This window comes from Lissotriton helveticus, chromosome 4_1, assembly GCF_964261635.1.
Source record: "Lissotriton helveticus chromosome 4_1, aLisHel1.1, whole genome shotgun sequence".
Classification (NCBI taxonomy): domain Eukaryota; kingdom Metazoa; phylum Chordata; class Amphibia; order Caudata; family Salamandridae; genus Lissotriton; species Lissotriton helveticus.
The window spans coordinates 1,196,929,537-1,196,951,327 of record NC_136063.1 but is presented as its reverse complement, the minus strand read 5'-3'; positions in this window follow the sequence as shown (position 1 = coordinate 1,196,951,327).

Here is a 21,791-nt window from a genome sequence, read left to right as displayed (position 1 = left end):
CTGAAGCCTTCAGCAGCGGCAGTCTCTTGACCGGCGGGGCGGAGGTTCAAAGGATTTTCACCTTTCTCAGCGCCTTCATCCACGGAGCCCGAACTTCCGGTTTGGTCGGCGGACCTCTTTCATCGTCGGACTCGTCCTCCAACCTAAAGGTTCCCCACGGGCAAGCTTCCGGACCTGAAATGAAGTAAGATTTAGTTAGTTAGATAGAGAGGAAAGAGCCTTTGCACAAACTCGAACAAGCCTTGGTAAAAACCAAGTCGGACCGATTTTCCTAGAAGAAAAAGACTTTGTAGGACAGAACATTTCTGTAACAGTGCCATTAAACTGTTGCTAAGGAATATCTGAATGTTATTTAATTGTGAAGCAGATTACTTGGGACAAATCGAAGGAAACTTTAATAATTTCTAAGTTTAACAAATTGAGAGAAAGCAGTAGGTTGTGTTCTTTTTTGGCTTTCTCTCTTTTTACAGAAACCCCTATTCAACGCAAGAACAGTTAATTGCAAGGTAGGAAACAACAGTTGTGCATGACGGTTCACATTTTGTACTAACCCACCAATTAACCGGTTAACTCCTGAGTGGCATGTTATGTCATCACTCTCTTGGACTCAATGCTAACATTGTATCTTTTCTGTAGGTGACAAGTATACTTTGGAAAAAGCCTAAACCTTGCAGTTACGAAGTATTTGAATGGGTTTTTCCTAGTTTGGGTATGTTTTCAGATTAAGCCTAGAAAATACTAGTATGATGGAAGTGTAAGTTAGAGTTGGTAATTAAGTGGTGTTGTGTTGTTAACTATTCAACTACAGTGATCAGATCAAGCCAAACTCCAACAGTAGGAGAAAGCCCAGAATACTTCACGAGAAACAACTACAGTCATCTCCTGTCAGAAGAGATCCTGTGTTTCTTTGTTTGTTTCTCATCCACTTCCCCTTCCCTTTTGAGACCAGTTGGTTGTGCCAAGAGTCCCATCCTTGTCACGCTAGTTGGTTTTGGAAGGAATTGGGATAGTCATCTTCAAGACAGAACATCCGGAATCTTGTGGACCTGCGCTTAACAGCCCATCGATAGTCACTACATCGTGTGGCATACGGATAACAGTAACACTTACAGACTTACCTGTGAAGTAAGGGCTGTCCTGATGTACCTCTGATGTAATAACATGTAATAACATGTAGGTGTGCAGGTACTACCGAAGTGGTGACCGCAATGTGGCAACCTATGAAGTAACAACTGACATTCTAATAAAATTATCTGGACAGCAAAAAATGCACAATGGATACAAATTAAACATAAAAGTGGAATTTAATACAATATATCTTATGCCTGATAGAAATAAGACAAATGGAACATTTCATGGAAGACCTCATACAATGGAATATCTGACATCTAGCTACTTGATAGGCCTTGTTAGAGGACACATGCTAATTTACATTGTTATTGTTAGACCTGGCACCTTTGGCGTGAGTCTCCCTTCCATTTTTCTCTGTTGCCTCATGTGTTTTTCTGGTAATAGATGCTTTGGGCACAGTGCCACTACTGTCTAGTGCCACAGTGCAAGTGCTCCCTACTGTAAATTGATGTATTGATTAGTGGTTCCCTGATTGGATGTTTGGTTTACAGTCAGCCCCCAGTAAGGTGCACTGAGTGTGCCCAGGGCTTGTGATCCTGCGTGCAGTCTGGTACTTTTATGCTGACTGGGCAAGTGCACCCACTTGCCAGTCCCTAAACCTTCCCTTGTCTTCATATTAGTAACCCCTATGGTAGGCCCAAGGACAGGGTGCATTGTAAGTATACAGTAGGACAAGCCCTGATGTGTGTGCCATGTCCTAATAGTGAATTACAGCCATTGTCGTTTTTCACTATTGCAAGGCTTCCTGTTCTCCATAGGCTAGAATGGGCTGCTGGATTGTTACATGTTTATAATCCTAGCAGACTCAGAGCACATGGTAGAAATTTGAGTTTAGTATGCCTGGACTCAGAATAATAAAATACATCTTTTAGTAAAGTTTATTTTAAAATTCTGTGTTTGCAAATACCACTTTTAGAAAGTAGCTAACCATTTGAGCCCGCCTATGCTAGGTTGTGTATTCCTTGTCTGGGTTTGTGTGTGACAGGACTGGGGAATTCCAGGAGACAGGCTGGATAGGGAGATCTGCATCTAGATGGGAGGGAGGAGTTGCACCTGGGACCTGAATAGGGCTAGGCCTTCCCTCTACAATGCTGGCTCCACCCCCTGTGGTGTGTCTGATGTCTCTGCCCTGCACACTGAAAGAAGAGGAGGAAGACTGTCATCAAAGTGCTTCAGAACTGTCTTGAACTGGGCACAGGCCCCTCTCCCCTCAGAGAACAAAGGATATTGGGGTATAAGTATTGGAACCCTGATCCCATGAAATTAGATCACTCCTGGAACTGCCAAGATGAAACCGCTACTGAGGAGAAGGAACCTGAAGAAACTGAGGAGAGACTATTCCCAAGCAGAAGTGCTGCTTGGGGGATTGGCCTGCAGTGGTTGCCTGACTGCCAAAGAGAGGAGAACGGACTTTGTGGACTTTACCTTTAATTTTCAAATTGTGCAAAGATCTCCAAGGGCTTGGAATAGAGCGTGCCCCCTGACCGAAGTACCAGGACCAGTGGACTTCACCAGCCTTTGTGAATTGCTGCTGTTCCAGTGGCTACAGAGACAGGGAGCTGTAACTGACTCTCATGACCGGCCTTGTGCCCTGTAGGCACCGCATTGAGCAACGTCCGCCTCGAACAACGCAAGCTCTGCGCTCACCGACTCCGTCTTGATGCCGTCAATGAGCCGTAGCCTGCACCGCGACTAGAAGGACACCGCAACGTGCAACGCCTCGCTACACCGAATCGAATTGGTCTGACCGACGCGGTCACTGCTGCTGATTTCGAGTCCTGTGACCGTACCGGAGTTGGGCACCACATCGCACACTTTGCGACGCACAGCCCGACTCACACCGCTGTCCGGACTGATCGACGGCAGCTCCCGAACGCCGGCTCTGTCGCCGCACCGTAAAGCTGGAAGCACCACAACGAGCAACATCCGCCTCGAACAACGCAAGCTCTGAGCTCACCGACTCCATCAACAAGCCGTAACCTGCACCGCAACTGGAAAGACACCGTGACCTGCAACACTTTCTTTTTCTACATCGCAACGAACCCCGGAACTGGCTCACACATTCGTGCCGGCCGCCTCAAGGAAAAGGTACTGTGACTGAGTCTGTCGACATTTGAGTGGGCCCGGACCGCCGCGGTCCGCTGGATTTGTTAGACTCTGTGTTCTTTTCAGCAACGCTGTAGCCGGACAAGGCTACCTACTCGCACAGAACCTTCAACTAAGCTTTTTAAACCTAAACTCTTGAAATTTGATAGTACTGGTGATTCTTTTTGTCGTTTATTGATCTTGTGGTAACTCTATATAAAGTATAACTTATTTTATATACAAAACCTGTGTGGTGTCCATTTGAAGTGTTGTCACTGGGTTACTGTATCTGGTCACAACTGCTTAACTTATATCGCCTCTGAAATAAGCCTTGACTGCTCATGCCACGCCACCTAGAGTGTGAGCAGTGGTTATTTTGAGAGAGTAATTCCCTTGCCCTGACTAGAGGAGAGGGTCCCTGCTTCTCACAAGTACCTACCTGTGCCAACCAGAGACCCCCCAATTCTAACAGTTATGTTAGGTATGTTATGTTATGTGTCTTTGTAAAGCATACAACTCACCATGCCAGGGCATCCAGGTGCTAACGCAGGAGCTGTATAGGCTGAGCTAGGGCAGGGGCTAGGTGAAGAGCCAGGTCTTCAGGTACTTGCAGGACTCAAGAACTGAGGAGGCTTCTCTGATGTGCATAGGTGTGTGTCTTTCCAGTTTTAGGAGTCAGGTAGGAGAATGACATCAGGATCTGCTTATATAGTGGATGGGTGTGAGTAGGAGTCTGACTGAGCTGAGGTGTCTAGTAGGTTTGTGGATGTATATGCGGTTGTTGAGGTATATGGGGCTAATGTTGTGCAGTTCTTTACATGTGTGTGTGAAGAATTTGAAGAGTGCTTGTTTGTGGATTGGGAGCCAGTAGAGCTCTTTGATGTGAGGGGGGATAGGAGTGTAGGGTGGGGGGTTGATGGTGAGCCTGACCGGAGAGTTTTGTATTTTCTGGATTCTAATGGTCAATTGAGCGTTAATTCCAGCAGAGAATCCATAGTTCAGATTTCTGGTAAATGAGACTTAGGTGACGGCTCTGTGAATATTGATGGGGAGCCATTTGAAAATGTTCTTGCGAATTTTGAGTGTGTGGAAGCAGAAGATAAAAACTGCATTCACTTGGCCAGCCATGGTGAGTTGCTTGTCGATTACTATTCTGAGGTTCTTTGCAGGGGATGCTAGGAAGAGGTGTGGCTGTGAGTTCTGCAGACCACATATGGAGTCCCAGAGAAAGTTTTTTTTTCTCCCCAAAACATTTTATTGGGTACATGACTCACTGCAGTTACATGTACATCAATTAAACTTACATAAATCACCTTTATGCTACATTTTACATCATTTCCATCAACAGGTATGCATCTTGCCACAGATATACATTTGGGAAGTTAGACTATCTAGGGCATTCTGAATTACTAATTATCTTCTAGCAAAGGCCCAGTAGATGGTAGGGTACAAATGCCTCCCCTGAATGTATTCCATTTTCCCCAATTCTGCTCCCACTTCTTCAGGCACCCTCTATGAATATATGCAGCCCTCTCAGCCGCCATGCCTGTGTCCATATCATTACCCTATTCTCCAGGGGTTGGAGTAGTTTGTGCCCCCCAGTGTCTGGCAATATTTTGTTTGGCTATCATCATGCCTAACGTTACCCAGGCTTGAGCCATACGATTTAGGTCTGTTGCTTCCTATACATTTAGGAGACATCGCTTAGGCTCTTGTGGTACAAGGTCCTCATTAACTTGTGTAATGTATTTATTTATTCATTTGAAATGTTTTATATAGCGCTGGCTAGACGCGGAGGAATCAGAACGCTTTACATGAGTATCAGACCATAGTTGCAATTTACATCTTTACAAAGGTTACACAGTTATTAGATCATAGCTACATAATTACATGTTCGGTCGAGACGAACAATAAGGCCGTATGCGTATGGGAAAAAGTAGGCAAGGGGAGCGATTCAGGGGGAGGGGTAGGAGCAGGGGAAGTAGACAGCGAATAAAGTAGGGAAAGAGGAGGAGAGGGAGCGACACAACATGAAAGAAGAGGGGCAGGGTGACGGGGGCACAAAACAGTAGACGAGTAAAAGCTGTGTCCAAAGTACACTAGCTGTGATCCCAGGGGAAGTGATATCATTCCCCCAACTCAGATGTGAGATGCTCCCTTTACACAGTGGACTCTCTCAGAGGGGTCTCTGAGACTCCAAGGCCTACCTACTGGATCCTTCCCAAAAAAGGGGAGAGGGAGTGCTTTAGCAAAGGGCGCCATACCATGCCTCAACTGTGAGTGGCTCCCTTAGTGCTGTGGACTCTCTCAGAGGGGTCACTGAGACTCCAGAGTAAAAGTAGTTGGATATTTCCCCAACAAGGAGAGAAGGAGTGCTTAGTTAAAGGGCACAAGGGGCAGGGGGCTAGGGGGCGTCGCAGGCAAGGGGAGAGCTAAAGGGGGAGGGGAAAGGAGCAGGGGAATTAGACAAAGAAGGAAAAGCGGGAAAGTGGTAGGGGAGGGTGAGAAAGAGCATAAAAAGAGGGGGGGAGGTTGCTTTACGTGGTTGACTTTCTCAGAGGGATCTCTAAGCCTCCGAGGTCCACCTCAACAAGGGGAGAGGGAGTCCTTTGGTAAGGGGTGCCATACTATGCTACAGCTGTGCGTGGTTCCCTTGATGCTGTGGACTCTCTCAGAGGGTTCACTGAGACTCCGGAGTGAGAATATTAGATCTTTCCCCAACAAGGGAAGAAGGAGTGCTGAGTCAAAGGGAAACAAAGGACAGGGGTCTAAGAAGAGGGTCGGAACTGGCAGGTCAACAGAAGGGAAAAAACAGCAAAAGAAAATTGCATTAATTACTGAAAGATACAATACCGGGATAAATTAATGATCCAGAAAAAGACAGGATCCACAAAAGGCAAGAGGCAGGGAGGGAGTCAGCGAGTTGAAAAGTCCCACAAAGAAGAGATACGGATAGCAGAAAAAGGAAATGATTACGTTGTAGAGTCACTCAGGAGATAAATGCAAATGCAAAAAGCTCAGAATCACAAAATGGTGACATCAAGTACAAATAGCAACTACATATACTAGTGGTTAGAGTTGTAACTATGCAAAATATTAAATTCACTCAGAGTTCTATTATCACAATGATTCAATCAATCAATCAATCAAAGCATTTGTATAGCGCGCTACTCACCCGGAGGGTCTCAAGGCGCTTCGGGGGTGGGGGGTCCTCTACTGTTCGAACAGCCAGGTCTTGAGTTGCTTCCTGAAGGAGAGGTGGTCCTGGGTCAGGCGGAGGTGGATGGGGAGGGAGTTCCACGTCTTGGCAGCCAGCTAGGAGAAGGATCTTCCTCCCGTTGTGGCTCTTCGGATGCGGGGAACGACGGCGAGGGCGTGGCTGGTCGATCATAGTTGGTGGGTGGGGGTGTAGAAGGTCAGGCGGTCGTTGAGGTATCTGGGGCCTTGGTTGTTGAGAGCTTTGTGTGCGTGGGTGAGGAGTTGGAACGTGATTCTCTTGCTGACGGGGAGCCAGAGCAGGTCTCTCAGGTATCCGGTGATGTGGCTGCGTCGGGGAATGTCCATGATGAGTCGTGCTGAGGCGTTCTGGACGCGCTGGAGTCTGTTCTGGAGTTTGGCTGTGGTTCCGGCATAGAGGGAGTTGCCGTAGTCCAGTCGGCTGGTGACGAGGGCCTGGGTGACCGTCTTCCTGGTTTCGGTGGGGATCCACCGGAAGATCTTGCGTAGCATGTGTAGGATGTTGAAGCATGACAAGGAGACGGCGTTGACTTGTCTGGTCATCAAGAGGGAGGAGTCCAGGATGAAGCCCAGGTTGCGTGCGTGGTCCGTTGGTTTGGGTGCGCTGCCCAGGGCGGTGGGCCACCAGGAGTCGTCCCAGGCGGAGGGTGATGATCCCAGGATGAGGACTTCCGTCTTATCTGAGTTCAGTTTCAGGAGGCTGTTCGTCATCCACTCTGCCACGTCTTTCATCCCTTCGTGTAGGTTGGTTCTGGCGGTTGTGGGGTCGTTGGTGAGGGAGAGGATCAGCTGGGTGTCGTCAGCGTAGGAGAGGATGTTGAGGTTGTGTTGGCGTGCGATGGCCGCGAGGGGGCTCATGTAGACGTTGAACAGCGTGGGGCTCAGTGATGAGCCTTGCTGTACGCCGCAGATGACTGCGGTGGCCTCGGATCTGAATGGGGGAGGCGGACTCTCTGTGTTCTTCCGGCGAGGAAGGAGATGATCCACTCCAGTGCCTTCTCCTGGATTCCGATGTTGTTCAGGCGCTGCACTAGGGTGCGGTGGCAGACAGTGTCGAATGCTGCAGAGAGGTCCAGGAGGATGAGGGCCGCTGTTTCCCCGTTGTCGAGCAGGGCTCGGAGGTCGTCGGTGGCTGCGATGAGGGCGGTCTCGGTGCTGTGGTTGGCCCGGAAGCCGGATTGTGTGTGGTCGAGGGATCCATTTGTCTTGAGGAAGGCGGTCAGCTGTCTGTTGACGGTCTTCTCGATGACTTTGGCAGGAAAAGGAAGGAGCGAGATGGGGTGGTAGTTTTTGAGGTCGGTGGGGTCCGCTGATGGTTTCTTCAGTAGGGCGCTGAGTTCGGCGTGCTTCCAGCTCTCTGGGAAGGTGGCGGTGTCGAAGGAGGTGTTGATGATGTCCCGGAGATGAAGTGCGATGACGGAGTCGGCCTTGTTGAAGATGTGGTGAGGGCAGGGGTCAGTTGGTGATCCGGAGTGGATGGAATTCATCGTGTGGATGGTGTCTTCCGTGTTGACCGGGGTCCAGGTGCGGTGGGTGGTGGTGGTTGGAGTTGGTACGGTCGTAGGGTGCGTCGGCTGTGTGCTGAAACTGTTGTGTATGTCTGCGATCTTGCTGTGGAAGAACGAGGCGAGCGAGTTGCAGAGGTCTTGTGAGGGAGTGATGTCGTTGTTTCCGGCGCTGGGGTTCGAGAGCTCTTTGACGATGTTGAAGAGTTCCTTGCTGTTGTGGGCGTTGTTGTCCAGTAGTTCCTTGAATGCGTTTTCTTGGTGGTGTGGATCAGCTGGTGGTGTTTTTGGGTGGCGTGCTTGAGGGTGGTCATGTTGTCTGTGGTCGGGTCTCTGCGCCAGGCTTTCTCGAGGGCCCGGCAGTTCTTCTTGGAGCTCTTGAGTTTGTCGGTGAACCAGGATGCTTTCTTGCTGCAGGGTCTGACGGGGGGGGTCTTCAGTGGAGCGAGGTCGTCTGCGCAGTTAGGATCCATCTTGTGAGGTTGTCAGCGGCTTGGTTGGGGTTCGTTGAGCTGGCGGGAGGGTTCTGGCTCAGGGATGAGGTGAGTTGGTCGGTGGTGATCTTGTTCCAGCTTCTGCGGGGAACCTGTTGCGGGTGGTGGTGAGTGGTGGTCCTACTGAATCTGAAGTGGATGCAGCTGTGGTCTGTCTAGTGGAGTCCGGTGGTGTGGCTGAAGGAGATGTCATTGCTGGAGGAGAAGACGGGGTCGAACGTGTGGCCGGCGTAGTGGGTGGGGGTGGTCACCCGTTGCTTGAGTCCAAGGTTGGCGAGGTTGTCCAGCAGGGTGGTGGTGTTGCGGTCGTTGTTGTTCTCCAGGTGGAAGTTGAGGTCTCCTAGGAGGATGTAGTCCGTGGAAAGGAGGGCGTGCGGGCTGATGAAGTCGGCGATGTCTTCGCTGAATTGTGTGCGGGGTCCTGGGGGTCTGTAGATGAGGGTGCCTCTGAGGGTGGTCCTGGTGTCGGTGCGTATCTGGAAGTGAAGGTGTTCGGCGGTTGTGAGGGTGTCGTCGGAGTTGGTCATGATGCGGATGGTGTTCTTGTGGACGATGGTGATGCCTCCTCCGGTCTGGTTGACGCGGTCCCTCCGGATGATCTTGTATCCGTCCGGGATGGCGATGACGATGTCGGGTGCTGAGGAGGCGTTCATCCAGGTTTCCGTGAGGAAGGCGACGTCTGGTGATGTTGTGTCGAGCAGGTTCCAGAGTTCGACGGCGTGTCTGTGGACGGAGCGGGTGTTGAGTAGGACTTCAGTAGCACTTCAGGTGGTTGCTGCTTGTGCTCGGCTTGGCGGGTGCCGTGCAGGTCCGGGTGCAGGAGAACTTGCAGGATTGGCAGGTGAAGGGTCCGTGGGTGCGTCCTGGGGTGGCTCGGTGGCAGCCGGGGATCCGGTCGGTGTTGAGTGCGTTGAGGGTGGCGACGTCATAAGTCTGGCGGGTGGGATGGTATCTGCGGGCGCCAGGGGGTCTGGCGCTGGGCGCGGTCCAGGCGCGGACGGGCTCAGACGTGCTTGCCTTTGGCACGCCTTCGGCGCGCAATCGGCGCGCCCACTGCGCGTGACCGCTGCGCATGACCGCTGCACGTACGCGTGCCCTCCACCATAAGTGGTGCAGTGGGAGGGAGGAGCAGCTGGGAGGCGAGAGCGGGGTGGCGCGGGGATCGTGGTACAGAGGAAGAAGGGGGCGGGCCGCAGGGGAGCAGCGGCAGGGAGTGGGGAGGGGGTGCTGGTGGGAAGCGGACACGAGAGGGCAAGGAGCGAAGCTCACAGAGCAGATCTTTTGACTGGGTGTGAGTGTTTGATTGGTTCAGATGCTCCGTCCATCACCACCCCCTTTTGTACCGCTTTTGGCCGCCATAAATGTGGCAGGGTATGCTCAGACGTGAGTCCCTTGCTCACTTTGCCACTGGATTCAAGCAGGCCGGGCTGAGGACGGCTGTAGTGCCAGAGACCGGTCCTCGGAAGCTTGTTTCCGGTCCAGGGAAGGCATGGCTTGGCAGTTCGGGCTGGACTGTTCCCATGAGGCACAGGGTCAGACTGATTTGCATATAGCCATGTCTGAACTGGGGTGGCAGAGTGGGCAAAAGAACGGTGATGGATTAAACCCAGATCTTTTGACTGGGTGTGAGTGTTTGATTGGTTCAGATGCTCCGTCCATCACCACCCCCTTTTGTACCGCTTTTGGCCGCCATAAATGTGGCAGGGTATGTTCAGACGTGAGTCCCTTGCTCACTTTGCCACTGGATTCAAGCAGGCCGGGCTGAGGACGGTTGTAGTGCCAGAGACCGGTCCTTGGAAGCTTGTTTCCGGTCAAGGGAAGGCATGGCTTGGCAGTTCGGGCTGGACTGTTCCCATAAGGCACAGGGTCAGACTGATTTACATATAGCCATGTCTGAACTGGGGTGGCAGAGTGGGCTAAAGAACGGTGATGGATTAAACCCAGATCTTTTGACTGGGTGTGAGTGTTTGATTGGTTCAGATGCTCCGTCCATCACCACCCCCTTTTGTACCGCATTTGTCCAACCAGGCGAGGAGCTTGCCGGCTTTGTCCCCGTCTTCGTATATTGTGTGGCGAATGGTCGTGAGCATGATTTTAGCATCTTCCCATAGATACTCTTTACATTATTGTTGTTTTGTGTGCAGTTTATGCATGCTTTGCGTCAGAAGGATTTGGGGAATGCAGTGCCTCTATTGGCTTACTTCTTGCTCTAGGGCCGCTCTAGTGCACACTCTATCTTTGCAGATTTCCTGGAGGCCATAGGCTTGATAGCCATTTGGCATTCCATGTTTCCACAAACGCGACAATAACCATATGCGGAGTTGCTGTCTGGGGTTGTCCGATCTAAAGCGTCATCAAGGGTGGTATTGAAATCGGATCACTGACTAAATATCGAGGGACAAAATATAGACTACCCAAAATACAGATTCCAAAATATCGACAGACAAAATATCGAATTCCTATCTACAAACAGGTAAGTACCAAAATATCGACCCCAAAATATCGGTTATATATATATACATTATAAAAATATCGAATTTCTTAAAATTAATGTAAAATTAAAAAAATATTAAAAATAAATAGCTAAAATATACTTAAAAATACTTAAATTACCTTAAAATTATTAAATTACTAATTTAACTTTAAAAAAAAAAATACAATCATAGCTGTTAAAAAATATATATATATATTAACATTACATTAATAAAAATACACAATATTATTACCGTAGGGAAAGCGTTAGATAGCGTAGGGGTAAAAATTACTATTCCCACTCCAAAGAGTGCAACAGTAGGGAAAGCGTTGGATTACGTAGGGGTAAAAATTACTTTTCCCACTCCTGAGAGTGTAACAGTAGGGAAAGCATTGGATAGCGTAGGGGTAAAAATTACTATTACCACTCCAGAGAGTGCAACAGTAGGGAAAGCGTTGGATAGCGTAGGGGTAAAAATGACTATTCCCACTCCAGAGAGTGCAACAGTAGGGAAAGCGTTGGATAGCGTAGGGGTAAAAATTACTATTCCCACTCCAGAGAGTGCAACAGTAGGGAAAGCGTTGGATAGAGCAGGGGTAAAAATTACTATTCCCACTCCAGAGAGTGCAACAGTAGGGAAAACGTTGGATAGCATAGGGGTAAAAATTACTATTCCCACATCATAGAGTGCAACAGTATGGAAAGCGTTGGAAAGCGTAGGGGTAAAAATTACTATTCCCACTCCAGAGAGTGCAACAATAGGGAAAACGTTGGATAGCTTAGGGGTAAAAATTACTATTCCCACTCCAAAGAGTGCAACAGTAGGGAAAGCGTTGGATAGCCTAGGGGTAAAAATTACTATTCCCACTCCAGAGAGTGCAACAGTAGGGAAAGCATTGGATAGCGTAGGGGTAAAAATTACTATTACCACTCCAGAGAGTGCAACAGTAGGGAAAGCGTTGGATAGCATAGGGGTAAAAATGACTATTCCCACTCCAGAGAGTGCAACAGTAGGGAAAGCGTTGGATAGCGTAGGGGTAAAAATTACTATTCCCACTCCAGAGAGTGCAACAGTAGGGAAAGCGTTGGATAGAGCAGGGGTAAAAATTACTATTCCCACTCCAGAGAGTGCAACAATAGGGAAAACGTTGGATAGCTTAGGGGTAAAAATTACTATTCCTACTCCAAAGAGTGCAACAGTAGGGAAAGCGTTGGAGAGCCTAGGGGTAAAAATTACTATTCCCACTCCAGAGAGTGCAACAGTAGGGAAAGCATTGGATAGCGTAGGGGTAAAAATTACTATTACCACTCCAGAGAGTGCAACAGTAGGGAAAGCGTTGGATAGCGTAAGGGTAAAAATGACTATTCCCACTCCAGAGAGTGCAACAGTAGGGAAAGCGTTGGATAGCGTAGGGGTAAAAATTACTATTCCCACTCCAGAGAGTGCAACAGTAGGGAAAGCGTTGGATAGAGCAGGGGTAAAAATTACTATTCCCACTCCAGAGAGTGCAACAGTAGGGAAAACGTTGGATAGCGTAGGGGTAAAAATGACTATTTTCACTCCAGAGAGTGCAACATTAGGGAAAGCGTTGGATAGCGCGGGTTAAAAATTACTATTCCCACTCCAGAGAGTGCAACAGTAGGGAAAATGTTGGATAGCGTAGGGGTAAAAATTACTATTCCCACATCATAGAGTGCAACAGTATGGAAAGCGTTGGATAGCGTAGGGGTAAAAATTACTATTCCCACTCCAGAGAGTGCAACAGTAGGGAAAGCGTTGGATAGCGTAGGGGTAAAAATTACCATTCACACTCCAGAGAGTGCAAAAGTAGGGAAAGCGTTGGATAGCGTAGTGGTAAAAATTACTATTCCCACTCCAGAGAGTGCAACAGTAGGGAACGCGTTGGATAGCGCAGGGGTAAAAATTACTATTCCCACTCCAGAGAGTGCAACAGTAGGGAAAACGTTGGTTAGCGTAGGGGCAAAAATTACTATTCCTACTCCAGAGAGTGCAACAGTAGGGAAAGCGTTGGATAGCATAGGGGTACATTTTACTATTCCCACCCTAGTGAAAATAAATTAATATAATTCACATAATTATCAATTAATCAATTAATAAAAATTAATTATCAATTAAGAATTAAATAATTATCAATTACAAATTAATTAACAATGTGTTCAAAATAAATACCAATAAATTAATTAACATATTTAATTAATTATAATTAAATTCCTTCCCACCCTATTCCCCTATAAACCTACAACCCGCTACAGAAAATACATTAATATTATTCACATAATTATCAATTAATCAATTAATAAAAAATAAAAAATAATAATTTAAGAATTAATGAATTACCAATAAAAAATGAATTAACGATTTAATCAAAATAAATACCAATTAATTAATTAACATATTTATTTATTTATAGTTAAATTACTTCCCACCCTATTCCCCTATAAACCCACAACCCGCTACAGACAATAAATTAATTTAATTCACATAATTATCAATTAATTAATTAATAAAACATAATTATCAATTAAGAATTAATTAATTATCAATAAATAATTAATTAACAATTTATTCTAAATAAATACCAAATAATTAATTAACATATTTAATTAATTATAATTAAATTACTTCCCACCCTATTCCCCTATAAACCCACAACCCGCTACAGAATTAAATTACACAATAATTAAATAACATAAAATTAATTACTTAAAATAAATTACAAAAATATATACTTTTCACACATATACTAACATAAAAAACACTTTAAAAAATTCGATATTATTGAAAATTCGATATTTTTAATAAACTATATTATGTACTTCGATATTTTGACTGTCTATATTTTTAAAATCGATATTACTTTACTTACCTTCAAAACGATATTTTTGATGTCTATATTCTGTCCATTTGATATTTGGTCCATTCTATATTTTGGACTCGATATTTTCGTTTGTCTATATTTTGGAATCGATATTTTGACCATTTACCATTGAAATCACCTTCTATTATTAGTTCTCCCTCTGGAAGTCTGAGCAGGAATGCACTTAGTGCCGGAAAGGCCAGTGAGTGGAGAACGGGGGATGTATAACATAAATAGGTTGAGTGTGCGTTCATTCCCACTGGCACAAGATGGTTGCAATGCGGCCCTGGTCCTCTGTTTATATGTGTTTTTTATGATAAGTGGGAATTGCTTCCTAATTAGGATCCCTACACCTTGTGAACCGGATGTGAACTCGGAATCAACCACTACTTTAAAGCTCCATCTGTCAAGGGCTTTGAATCCCTGTCCCACCAAGTGAGTTATTTGTATCACGGCGACTGCTGGTGCATGGCGTTTAAGATACTGCAGAACAAGTCCCCTCTTTAACTTGTCTGTTAGGCCATTCACGTTCCATGAGACAAGTGGCAATTGTGGGGTATGCGTGAGGTATATTGGGGGTGAAGAAGTGTTGTGGTTAGTCCGTATGGGTGTCTGTGTCATGTGAGCCATCGTGTGAGAGGTCAGAATCGGATAGCAGGGCGGAGGCATCGCCCAGAAGCATACAAGTCGTACCGCAAACCATATTAAACAAGAACAATAAACTAAGCAAGAACTACCAAATCGTATTACTTGTCCCTTCCTCCTCCATGCCTCCCTGCATGATGGATTCAAAATATCTGCCTTCCCAACAGTGCAGAGTGCCTAATCCCCATTCCCTGTTACCTCCAGTGTCCCCCTCCGAGCATCCTTATATCTGTAGAACATAAAAATATCAGTTTTCTGTGTGGTACATAATTAACCAAGTGTTTAGTGACAACGAGTTAGCTGGCACAGGACATCTGTTCATTGTGTATCTCTTGCCTCTTTTGATGCTGCACCAATTGTTATTGTTCATTCACTTATCAATTGATGCCCTCAAGGAGCTCTATATTTTAGGTTCGTATCAAGTTGACTCCCTTTTTGCGAAGGTCTGTACTATCGGAGAGGCAGTGCTGTAGGTTCTAGTCTCTTGCAAGGGGAAGGCCCTCTCTTTTTCAGCTTCACATGCCTGATTCTGTGTTGAAACTGCTTCTTCTAGTGCTGACTGTGTTTATCCAGGCGGAAGTCGATCTTGTTTTTCCCCCAGTCTTCCCAGGGTAGATTAATCTGCGCCAGCCCTTGAGCCATTCCTGGGACTCCACTGGTGTTGGGTAAACCATACTTTCCCCTCCGCCTCCACCCTCTGTTTCATTACATAAAAGGGTAGACCCAAAAGTACAGGGACCTGGGTATTCAATGTTACAGGGAAAACGGGGTCTCAGTAGGCTCGTACTGGGACCCCTTTTTCGTCCACCCTCAGTTTGGCAGGGAATAAAATTGAGTATTTCAGTTCACGGTTCCTCAGTTCTTTTATTACGTTTAAGAAGCTGTATCTTGGTGTTGTCTCTGCTGCAGTGTAGTCAGGAAAAAAGTTACCGTACTGTGCTCAAAACGCACTGGCGGAGCTGGCCATTTGAAGAATGAGGTTGGGGTCCCGTAAGTTAAAGATGCAGGCAAGAATGGGCCTGGGAGGGGCATCTGGTTTTGGTCTACCACCCGGGACGCTTTGTGCCCTCTCCACTGAAAAGTGATGGGATAGACCTTGTGGCTACAGATGTTGCTCAATAAGGTCCTCTACAAATAGGTCCATTGCTGGCCCTCCCGCCCCCTCGGGCACACCAATAATTCTGACGTTATTACGTTCAATCGGTCTTCATAATCGTCCAGTTTTGCAGCCATAGCTTTGCTTTCGGATTCTAGTTGATGTTTTCAGCATTTAAATGTAGCAGTATCACTGCAAAGAGTCACCGTTGTGGATTCTACTTCCACCATTTGTGCTCTTATGTTTTTGAAGTCGCCACGGATCAGGGAGAGTTCTGCAGAGATTGTACCTATTTATGTCTCGAGGGATATATGCACTTTATTAAGTCTGGTTATTATGTCTTGTAACGTGATCTCTGTCTTTTTTGGTAGGGTATCGTCCGGTGCGCATGCAGTAGGCAGGTCCATTGTCTTCTGCTGAGTTTTCATACACGTTAATTTATCTAACTTGGTTTGATGCATAGTGCATGGGCCTCGTCCCCCCAATGTTGTATACTTCCAACAGTGTCACATAATGTAGGATATATAGGTGGTAGTCCTCACTGCTGCCTGCCTTTATAGCACACAGCTACACACGGCCTTTCGGGTTTCCTATGACTGAGTAAGGGCAGTTTTCCGTACTCTGTAGATTGGAACATTCAGGGGTGCCGCACCCAGGCCCTCTGGTTGGCTCTGCTTTAGATGTGGGTGGCTTCACACTTTATGCTCTATGAATGGATTTTGTATGATCTCCACATCTTCTAAGGAGCGCCTCCGTACTATTAGTCTCTCCTCACCCAGGTACCAGAGTCTCTGAGGATCATTATAAGCAGTGACCTGTAGCGTGGTATGGATATCTAGAGCGGGGCCTCTTCATGATCAATGTTGTGTGGGCCTCGCTGGTGTACGTTGACGAGATGCATATTCCAGATATGCCTGCGTGTCACTGCCTCATTTCACGGATTTAGTCCCCCGGTAAGTATTGTGTAGCACCACCAGATAGTAGTTGGGAGACAAAGGAGGGGGGCGGGACTAATGGACACGTCTCGCAGGCCGGAGCTGTAATTATGTCCGTCCCTTCATGTTGCCCAGGTCTTATTACTGGGACCGCTGATGTCTTGAGGGTCGCGCTCGGTCTTGATTGCTATGGCGCAGGGCTGGTGTGCGGCGCCCCGGTTATATCCCTTTTTAATAGCGCAGGTCAGGGGATGCCGTGTCGGGTGCAGGACTCACCCGTTCGTTGGCTCGAAATGTATTGGTGTTGACGATGCCTCTGGTCACCTCTGCTCCGGTCTCAAGGAGTAGGGGTCATTCGCACTCACAGTATGCGGCTCCGGAGTCACTCGAGGCCCTGGTTTCTTCCCTTCATGTAGGCCATGTACATCTTCTTGGATGTAGCCACACCTTAGAGCGTCCTTTGTTCATCAAGGGCAGTATATCTTGTGCACGGTACCTTCCAACGTCTTGCCCACAGCACCGATGGGTACTTTGCCTGCGGATTACTGCGTGGATATTAGGGGACAGAGCGAGGTATTTTTGTAAAAGATTACTACATTTGATTTGTATGTGTTGAACTTTAGGCAGCTGTCTTTCATCCGCCTGGTGACTTTGGTCAAGCAAGTGAAGAAATTTGATCTGAATGATTGATGTCTTCTCAAAGAGGGAAGTATGAGATAGGATACAATGATGATCGCATGGGTGGGGATGATGCTGGTAATTGCGATCATGTATGTGTCTAACAGGGTGAGACTAGGGGAGGCTCTTTGTGGAACTCCATAAATGAGGCTGGTGGCATCCCAAGTGAATGGGAGAAAGGATCACCAACTATCAGAAACGAGCAAATCCAGCAAACTGCAGTTCCTTGGATGCTGGCTTTTAAAGACATAGTATAAGGATGGGGTGGGTGATGATCTCGAGGGCTCAGAAAGGTCCAGTAGGATGAGGGCAGTGGTGTCACCTCTGTCCATTATCATTTGATGTCATCCATGGTGGTGATATGGGTGGTCTTTGTGCTGTGGTTAGGCCTGAATCCTGATTGAGTGGTATCAAGGAGGTGGTAGTCATTGATATGGATGGCTAGGTGTTTGTTTAGGATCTTAATGGCCAGTTGAAGCCACTCCCCTGGGTGTCAGGAAAGTTCAGTAAAGAATTTGGGTGTCAAACTTTACCACTGTCTTTCTTTCTAATCTCAGATTAAAATAGTGATGGAGACCTGTTTTGGGCTGCTGCGTGTTTTAAAAACGTTTTTGCATTTCCTATCATTCACAGCCATAAAACTGGTCATAAAGGCACTGATAGCATCAAGGATGGATTAAGGTAAGGACCTGTATTTGAAACTCCCTGAATTTATTATTCAGAGATTGCAGATTGTCCATATCACAACAACACGCACCCTTTTGGGTTTGCCTATGAAAACACACATGGCTCTTCACTGTCTCCTGGTTAAGAAGACAATTTAATTCAAAACACTTGTGCTGCTACACAGGGATAGCCACCAAACAAGTGCAGGCTGTCTCAGGGGAAGGTTTAGCTTCCATACCCCTTCAAGGAACCTTCATACAGCCAACTCCTTCCTAGCCAAACCCCTAGGATTCAGCATACCAGGGCTGGGAGAAGGTCTTTTCCTTTCTAAGGGCCATCAGCATGGAACAAGCTTCCACTTCAGTTACGTGCAACTGCTACTACCTCTTTGTTCAGGATTTTTTTTTAAATGTGGTTCTTTAAAAAGGACTAATTGAATTAAACGCACTTGGCAATGATGGTGCATGTTGATAGCGCCAAAACACTCATTGGAGTGACAGTGCACTATACAAGTTTCCTTTCAATTCCATTCATTTATTTTCCATGACTTTTGCCAGTAGGGCAGCAGGGTGATAGGCCAGAAGTTGTCTATCGTATTCTGGCCTCCTAAGAGTTTCTCCAGAAGGCGAAGTACAGTGATGTCTTTCCAGGTGTCCGGATAGGACTAAATGGAGAAAAGACAGAGGTGATGATACTGGGCAAGAATAAAGATCTATGGGGCCCCCAACATTGACCACCTGAAATGGGTGCTTTACCCCTAGCCAACAGCAGGTTCGGAACTTAGGTGTCATAAATGATGACCAACTCTCAATGAGGCAGCAAGCTTGAAAATGTCGTCTTCTTGTTTTACTATCCTTGAATGGCTCCGAAAATCCTTTGGATGATGCCTTTGTCCACACAACGTACTGTGGTCCATGCTCTCATTACATCTAGTCTGGACTATGGCAACATTCTGTATCTTGGAGCCAATAAGGATGTGGTACAAAAGTTGCAACTGGTACAAAATGTGGCGGCCAGGTTGCTCTGTAAGATCCCTAAAACAGCTTCTGTTTCAGGCACCCTCCGCGACCCTCATTGGCTCAGGGTTGAGAACCATATCAAGTTCAAAGCCCTGAGCTATATGTTCAAAATCAAAAGCGGCAAAGCACCTCAATATTTGAATGCTCTAGTTCATCATTACCTTCCATCACGTTCCTTATGTTCTGCCACACACATGCAAACTTTATGGTGCCTAGGATCAGGCTGTCCCATATGGGCAGCCGGTACTTCTCTTACCTTGGCCCATCGATGTAAAACTCCCTTCCAATGGCACTTCGGACTGAAACCATTTACGAGAATTATCGTGTGTTTAAAAACTTGTCTGTTTGTTATGTAGAGCCTATTTTTTTTTCCTCTCTCTCTGTTCTGACAGGGGGCACCGGGAAACCTTTGGGTAGCTGTGCGCCTAATAAGATAAAAAATAAATAAAAAAAATAGGTGGATGTGATGAATAAGTCATTCAGCATCAGGGTGCAAGCTGTGCAGATGGGGTCCAACCCTTTGATGAATACACAGTGATGTCAAGGTTCTGGATACTCCGGAGTGAATGGACTGTATGATCATTTTTTGAGAGGTGATGGTGGGCCAGGTGGTCTGTGTGGTCCTTTCGGTATTGAATGAGATGGGCAGGAGGGCTGCGAAAGTGGAAGAATCTAGTTGGGGCTTGAGGTTGTTGTAGATGTTGGTGCTCTTGTTACTGAAGAATAGGGACAGTTGTATGCAGAGGTCCTGAGAGAGGGTGATGCTGGTTGAGCTTCCTGCTACAGAGGTGAAGTCTTTCACTATGGCAAACTTTTCCTGTTGATTCAGCTTTCAATGTGGTTGATAAAAACAGATAATTTGGTGTTTCTGGGTTACTGATTTGTAGGTGCCCTTGTCGGGGTCATCCTAACTTGGTCTCCATCTGCATTTAAGCTGCTGGCAGTAATGCTTTGTGACTGTTAGACCTGTCAGCCTTAGAGTAGTCTTTCCCCAAACGTTTTGCCTTCCTCCTCCACTTTTGGCTGATCTTGTTTTTGCTGGCCTTAGGACTCTGCACACTTCACCACTGATGACCAATGGGGAAGTATGTGTGCTCACTCCTAAAAACATGGTAACATTGGCTTATTCCTACTGGCATATTTATTTAGTTATAAGTCCCTAGCAAATAAATAATATGTGTACCCAGGGACTATAAATAAATGCAATAATGTGGGCCTGCAGCAATTGTTGTGCCAACCAATTGAGTAGCCCTTTGAACATGCCTCGGGCATGCCAATTGCAGCCTGTGTGTGTAGTTTATAACTGCCATTTCAAACTGGAAAAATAAACCTTTAGGCAGGCAAAACCTTCCTTTTTGATACCTACAACTCACTCCTAGGAATTGTACTTTTTTGTTTTACATGTCCTGTTAGTGAAAAACTCTTACATTCGTTTTTCATTATTTCAAGGCCTACCTCTCCCATAGGATCACAATGGAGGTACCTTATTACATTTAAGAAGCTGTAATATCCAAATGGGAGCAGGTAACCAGTTCTTATTTGATGTTTTGGAATTGTAATGAAAAATCATAACTTATGGTTGTTAGACCCGGCATCTTTTGGTATGCTCCCCCTACCTTTTTGCTTTCTGATCTCCTGATTTTGACTCTGTTTTTGCTGGTTTTGTGTCTCTGTGCACTTTCTCAGTGCAAATTCTCCTTAGGTAAATTGTGCTATGGATTGGCCTTTCCAAGTTTGGCTATTTGGGTTACTGCTAAGTCTGTTGTACAGTGTACTATGTGTACCGAGGGCCTGTAAATCAAACGCTACAAATGGGCCCGACACACTGGTTGTCCCACCCACAGAAGTAGCCATGCAAGTGTATCTCAGACCTGCCACTGCAGTGTCTGCACACAGTTTGTGACTGCCAGATCGACCTGGCAAGTACACCAACTTGCAAGGCCTCAAACATTCCCTTTTCTAGCATGTAAGGCATCCCTCAGGTAGACCCCAGGAACCCACCATTGGCAGGCTGTTGTGTTTGTAAAAGGTAGGACATGTACTGGTGGATGTGACATGTCCTGATGGTGAAATACAGCGTATTTCATTTTTCACTATTGAAAGGCTATCTGTCCCATAGGATATAACTGGGAGATACTTTGTAACATCTTACCATTGTGGTAAGATGGAGAAAGACGGAGAAATTGAGTTTGGGCTCTCTGAATTCAAACATTTAATAACACATCTTTTAGTAAAGATAGTTTTTAAATTGTGGGTTTGAAAATGGCACTTTTAGAAAGTATTTTCTGAAAAGAAGGAGTTAGGTCCTAGGGCGCAAAGTCGGCTGGACCATCAATACTTATGCAAAAAAGATTGCCAACTTCACATTTCTTTTCCCCTCACAATTGAGGAAAACAAACCAAAATTACTCTATAGTTTGTTTGGTATATCTACTTTATACCTTTTGATTTTTTATTTCATTATTTTTAGTATTTTCTTGTTTGAAAAAAAACAGAAAACATTAACACATTTGACATATTCTGCATAAATCATCACAAATTCAACAATACATATATATTCATTCTACGGAGGCTGTGATCCTGGCTGTCCTAGACACCTTGAGAGACGGAGCTGACAAGGGTACCTCCCAGGCCCTGGTTTTACTAGACCTGTCGGCCGCTTTCGACACGGTGGACCATAACATCCTCCTCCACCGTGTCGAACAGGCCGGCATCCAGGGCCTGGCGCTGGCCTGGGTGAAATCTTTCCTTATGGGGAGATCCCAGTCCCTCAGCCTAGGTACATTTAGGGCCCCTAGGGAACATCTGCCTTGTGGGGTCCCTCAGGGCTCCTCTCTATCCCCTCTTCTTTTCAATCTCTATCTTCGCCCTCTTCTCTCTTCTCTGAGGCAGTGGGACGTCCGCGTCTTCAATTACGCGGACGACCTACAACTCATTTTCTCTCTTAAC